Source organism: Wyeomyia smithii, chromosome 1 (genome assembly GCF_029784165.1).
Source record: "Wyeomyia smithii strain HCP4-BCI-WySm-NY-G18 chromosome 1, ASM2978416v1, whole genome shotgun sequence".
Classification (NCBI taxonomy): domain Eukaryota; kingdom Metazoa; phylum Arthropoda; class Insecta; order Diptera; family Culicidae; genus Wyeomyia; species Wyeomyia smithii.
Genome location: NC_073694.1, coordinates 134,013,705 through 134,019,729, shown reverse-complemented (window position 1 = coordinate 134,019,729; position 6,025 = coordinate 134,013,705).

Here is a 6,025-nt window from a genome sequence, read left to right as displayed (position 1 = left end):
GTGAATTCTGATGGTTTATATGTCAATCTCTTTAAATATTTTAATTTATTTTGTAGTACCTATTACACGATTGCTATCGAACTTTTTATTATTAGTGTAAAGCCTACACTTAAAACCTTCTAATAAGGTTTTTTTTTTGAGTGTTACTATAAATAACATATGTCTTTTTAACTGAAATGCTTGTGTTTTCACTTTGCAGTGTAACTACCTACAAGTTCAACAGCTATATTGAGTTTTGTTTCATTTTCGGTCGTAGTAATGGATAATAGCAATGAACTGCTATTTGAAGGATGATGTTTTGAAGGATTAGTTTTTTTTTAGAATTTATCTGAAAATTTGAAGAAAAGGTATGCAAATTTGGTGGCTCTCCTTATCATTTTTTTTTATTTGTCGTCAATCAAAAGTAGACCATATTAATTATATTTCATTCTTAACTTACTAACCTCAAAAAAAATATTGTCCTAAGTGTGGTTTTGTTCATTGTTACATCTATTGATTCACAATATTGGTTATAACATGACATCATTCTATTGAGAGGTTCGTTTCCATAATTTGTTCGTTGATTACTGAAAAACAAGTTTCTATTTCTTAAAGAACGAGTAGGAGCATAAAAGTTCAAATTCGCCAAGGTTTCTGGACTGTTTATTCTTTGTGTAATTACATCGTTAACAAAAGCTACCATTGTGAACTCTCGTCACTTTTTAAAACCATCCAGATTTATTAACATACAACGCGACTCATAGGAAGGTAAAGGTAAAGTGCTTTCGTAGCTTTCGTAGAGCATACAACAAAAATTGCTTTTGTACTGATTCTATACGGTTAATATGTGTATCATGATATGGCGACCAGACTATGCTACAATATTCCAGCAGGGGCCTGACGTGTGCAACATACAATGTTTTGATGGTGTATGGATCTTTGAAGTGCAAACTGAATCTTTTAATAAATCCGAGCATATTACTTGCCTTATATATAATGTTATTGTAATGGTCAACAAAGGTTAATTTGGAGTCGAGCGTGATACCTAGATCTCTTACAAGACTGCTCCTTTCAACTGTTTTCATGTCTATAGTGAATGTTCTTTGTCTTATGCTATGTTTCCTGGTAAACGAAATGGAATTACATTTTTTCACGTTAAGTTTCAACAGGCTTTTCATGCACCACGTGTGAAAACTATCAACTTCACGTTGAAATAGTCTGAGATCAGAATCTTTACGTATTTCAAGGAAAAGTTTCATGTCGTCTGCGTATATCAAAACGTTTAGTACCCTTAAGACATGTTCTACATCGTTTACAAATAAGATAAATAGTAGCGGACCTAGATGAGAACCTTGTGGCACACCGGATGTCACATTCACCACTGATGATAAGCTGCTTTTGAACCTTACTTTTTGTGTTCTGTCAGTCAAGTATGACTGAATCCATTTCAAAAGTCTCGGATTAAACCCTATTTTAGATAATTTGAAAAGCAGTAGAGGGATGTCAACTCTATCGAATGCCTTACTGGAGTCAGTATATAATGTTTCAACTTGATTTCCTTTATCCATTGCGTTTATAGTGAAAGTTACGAAATTCAACAAATTTGTGGCCGTTGAACGGCCTTTGATGAAACCGTGTTGTTTGCTAGAAATCAAATTTTCAACTTGTGCAAAAATACGTTGATTGATGATAGATTCAAATAGTTTAGGAATGCACGATATTAGAGCAACTCCACGATAGTTTTTAACGTCTGATTTCTTGCCGCTTTTGAAAATTGGGATTAAAAATGACTCTTTCCAAATTGGTGGTATTGTGCTGCCTTCTAGGGAAGAATTAAACAACCACAATAGAGGTTGGGTAAGTTCCTTCGACACTGATTTTAAAAATACTGGCGGGAGCTCATCTGGTCCCGCACCTTTTGATACATCCAGCGTATTTAAGGAAGCCAAAACTTCGTCAAGAGCTATATAATCAACTGTGACATCTCTCAGTGGCTCTGGTAGGTATAAGAAAAACTGATAATCACGATCCTTGTCGTCATGAGTGGTGTAGACATCCTGGAAAAAATCAGCAAATAAATTACTGATTTCACTATTAGTTTGACCATTATTACTATCTAGATGCATTTTGGATGGAAAGTTGCTCGACTTTTGTTTATCTCTGACAAAACTAAAAAAGGACTTAGGATCTGACTTTATATTATTTTCTAGCTTAGTGTTGTAACCATCATAGGCACTTTTGATTTCCATGTTCAATTCGTCACATACTGAGAGGTAGAATGAAAGGTTTATATATTGGAATGAATGAAAGGTTTTGTCTCTTTTGTAAACTTTATGGGCTTTTTGTTTTCTGTTTTTGAGATTGATTATTTTTCTGTTGAACCACACTGGGTTTTTTGATGTGCTTGTATGTTTTCGTTTTCGCTTTGGGACTGTCTTTTCTAATGTGCCGTATATGATTTCGTAAAACTTATCCACTGCTTGTTCTATATTCAAATTATAAATCTTGGTTTGCCAATCGATACAGTTCAGTTTGCTTTTGATAAGCTCATAGTTGGCTTGTTTGAAGTCAAAGTATGATTCGGACATTTCGCTGTCTAGCAGTGTGGTGCTATTATGTATAAATAAGGAATATTCAATGGCAGTCTGAAACGCTTCGTTTTTCCATAGAGAAGCTGGTGCCTCAGTAACACAGAAATCATCAGTCATGTTTGTAAATAGTAAATCTAGATAACAATTGTAATGATTTCTTACAGGATTTACTTGATTAAGTCCTATCGCCGCACTTTTGTCAAACAGGGAATGAAGCGTTTCATTGTCACCTATGATTGGTATCAAAAGAGATTCGTTTTCGTCATCGATAATAAAACTAGTTGCCCGTTGATTAAAGTCACCGTAAATGTGAATATTTGTTTCACGCTCAAATTTTGAAGTAATATCTTCAGCAATATTAAAAAATTTTTCATACGAATCTTTTTTTGCCTCTTCAGGAGGAAAATACACAGAAGCGAAAATGTGAACTTGCTTTCCAACCGTGCATTTAACCCAAACGTGATCAAACTCCTTACATTTACTTGATTTGATTGCTTCTGAGTTGTATTTATTACAAACGGCAATTAACACTCCACCACCAGACTTCTTGTTAGACAACGACTTGTCACGATCATCTCTAAATACGTTGAACCGGTCTCCAAACAGTTCTCCATTTTTAACACTAGCATCCCAACTCGTTTCAGTTCCTAATATAATGGAAAAATTACAAGCGACTACCTGTTTATGTATTTCGTTTATTTTTAGTGCGCTTTTCATTCTATTGAAGTTTTGGCAGTAAACAGTGATTTCTTCACTGTCACAGTTTTTATCAATTTTGCTGGATATATGTATTCTGTTGAAGTTCTGACAGTTAATTACAAATTCTTCAGAGTCGCGCCTCGGTGCATTATCAGCTGACTCTTCGCTCACACCGTCGGTGCGCGTCAATACATAAGAAAATTAGGCCCTTGTAGCTGACGGCATGAGCAACATTCGCCTACAGCTGATCGGTGTGATGAAACATGACACGTATTTACCGGGGAACTTGGTGTGTGTTGTTTCCCCTTGACGAAAAGCTATGAAACTGGTTCCCGTAGATGAAATGAGGTTGTCGGTAGAGGCACCACCAGAAAACGTCACTTTTGCTGCCGCAAGCAGTTCTCTGTCGGACTGCCTGTTACTGATTGGGTTATTCGACCTATTGTTGTCATTCATGTTATGCGAAGTTTTTGCAAGCCTCGCTCTCTCGGACAGAGGTGTACGGTTATTGATTCGACTGCTTAAATGGTTGAAAGAATTTTGTTTCATATTTCGACGTCTTATTTGTAGATGCCTACGCTTCGCTTTATCCGCTGCTTTCTGTTGCTCGGCACGAATTTTCATGCGTCGGTCGTAATCATCCCAATATTGTTGTGGCTTCCACACTCGCTTACTTCCAATAGTTCTCCAACCTGTACAGCTAGGAGTAGCTAAAGATGACGTTGAAGGTATTGCTAATTCATCGGCCAAACTTAAAACCTGCTTTGTTGCTTCACTCGTCACTTGATCACCGTTTCTGTTGGCAGCAAGCACTGTATTCGATAACATACGTATCTCGTCAAGGACATCGTCATGACTGGGTTTCTGGGTTGAAGATTCGTGAACTGACTGCAAAGCCTCTAGTTCTTCGGCAACAGCTTGTCTTCCAGCTCCTTGTATCTCTTCTTCTGGAAATCCATCAGCTCCGATGTCAGTTCAATTCTTAAAGCATCCATTTGTTCCAACAAAAATTCATTGGTAGATTTTGTGATTTTTGTTAGCTCATCGACTTGCTTCTTGGTTTCTTTCATTGTTTGCATAGGCTCCAGTGAAGGGTCAATCGTTTCCAACGCATGCTCGAAACCTTGAATTGTACTCTTATGTAGCACCCAATCACGTTTTCGATGGCCAACTTTTAAATTATCTTAATATGAACGGTTTGTTAATACCAGAACAATCAGGCTATCGAGTAGCTCATTCTTGTGAAACTGCGTTGAATTTGGTGTTAGCAAAATAGAAAAAAAATATTGAGCGTAAAGAAACTATTGTTGCACTGCCGTAATCTCGCAGACTGACGTAAGCGCCATATTTTCGAATATGGGGTTCTTATGCCAATTTGTTCGTTATTCGAAGACCCATCTTTTGGTATCTTTCTTTTAGTTGTTACTTATTCGTACGTTGCATAAAATCAAGAAAACAAAATGACGTATGCACCATTTCAATACAAAAGTGCCAAGTAACCCGTTCGTTTGTGGGCCGTATTGAAAAATTGATCAAATGGATGTACGTCATAATGTTATATCACGGCAGTGCAGTGTTCCTGGATTTAAAACGCGCTTTCAAAACAATTTCTAGGCCCTTATTGTTACGACCAATAAAGCGCTTTGGAATAACAGGTACTGCATACAAGTGGTTTGAGAGCTACTTGTGTGACAGAACTCAACGGGCTATTTTCAATGAATGTACATCTTTTCCCGTGGGAAACATTCTTGGAGTACCTCAAGGAAGTGTATTAGGGCCCATTTTATTCATAATGTACATTAATGATATGAGACAAGTTTTACGATTCTGTGATATTAACCTTTTTGCTGACGATACTGTACTGTTCATTGCAGCTAAAAATCTCGATTTTGCTAATATTCGCTTGAATGAGGACTTGTGTTCGCTGCGTAGATGGTCGGAATTCAATCAACTGAAATTGAAAATGGGTAAAACTAAATTTATGGTAATATCGCGCAACCGTGTTAATGAAAATGTCTCTGTGGAAAATGACAGCTAGACACGTACGCGACGTGAGATGAAATATCTTGGCGTGACGATTAATGACAATCTTAAGTTCAATACTCATATTGACAAAAAATATGGAATTCTCCGTCCTTTGAATACAGAGTTGAGTACTTTTAGCAAAATTCATCTCTATAAATCAATCATCTCTCCCCACTTGGACTTTTGATCTTCCATTTTTTTTTGGCAAATGAAACTCAAATATCGAGATTACAGCGCTTGCAGAATAAAGTTGTGCGGTTAATTTTGAGATGTAGTAGATTTACTTCCTCGGCCTTGATGTTGGATGCTTAGCATTGGTTATCTGTGAAGCAACGAATTGTGTTCATGATGATGGTGTTCATTTTAAAATAGTTAACTGATTGCTGCCTCGATATTTGTGTGATCGAATTGTGAAAGGAAGTGATATTCATAGATACAATATCAGAAACGTGACAAAAATTCGAACACCAAATTTTCTTTTTGGCGCTACGCAGAATTCATTATTTTTTAAAGGAATTAAAGTGTTCAATTCTATGCCTACACCGGTCAAACGTGAAACAACGCTACTTGAGTTTAAGAGACAATGTATTTCACACGTCAAAGCTGTTTTTTAAGCAGCTAAACAGAAGTGTTTTTCAATTCAAGCACTAAATTGACGAAGTTTTCCTAACGGATGATTTTTACAGCAGATGTCCATATAAAATATAACTTGTAAAAACGGTTATGTTCGT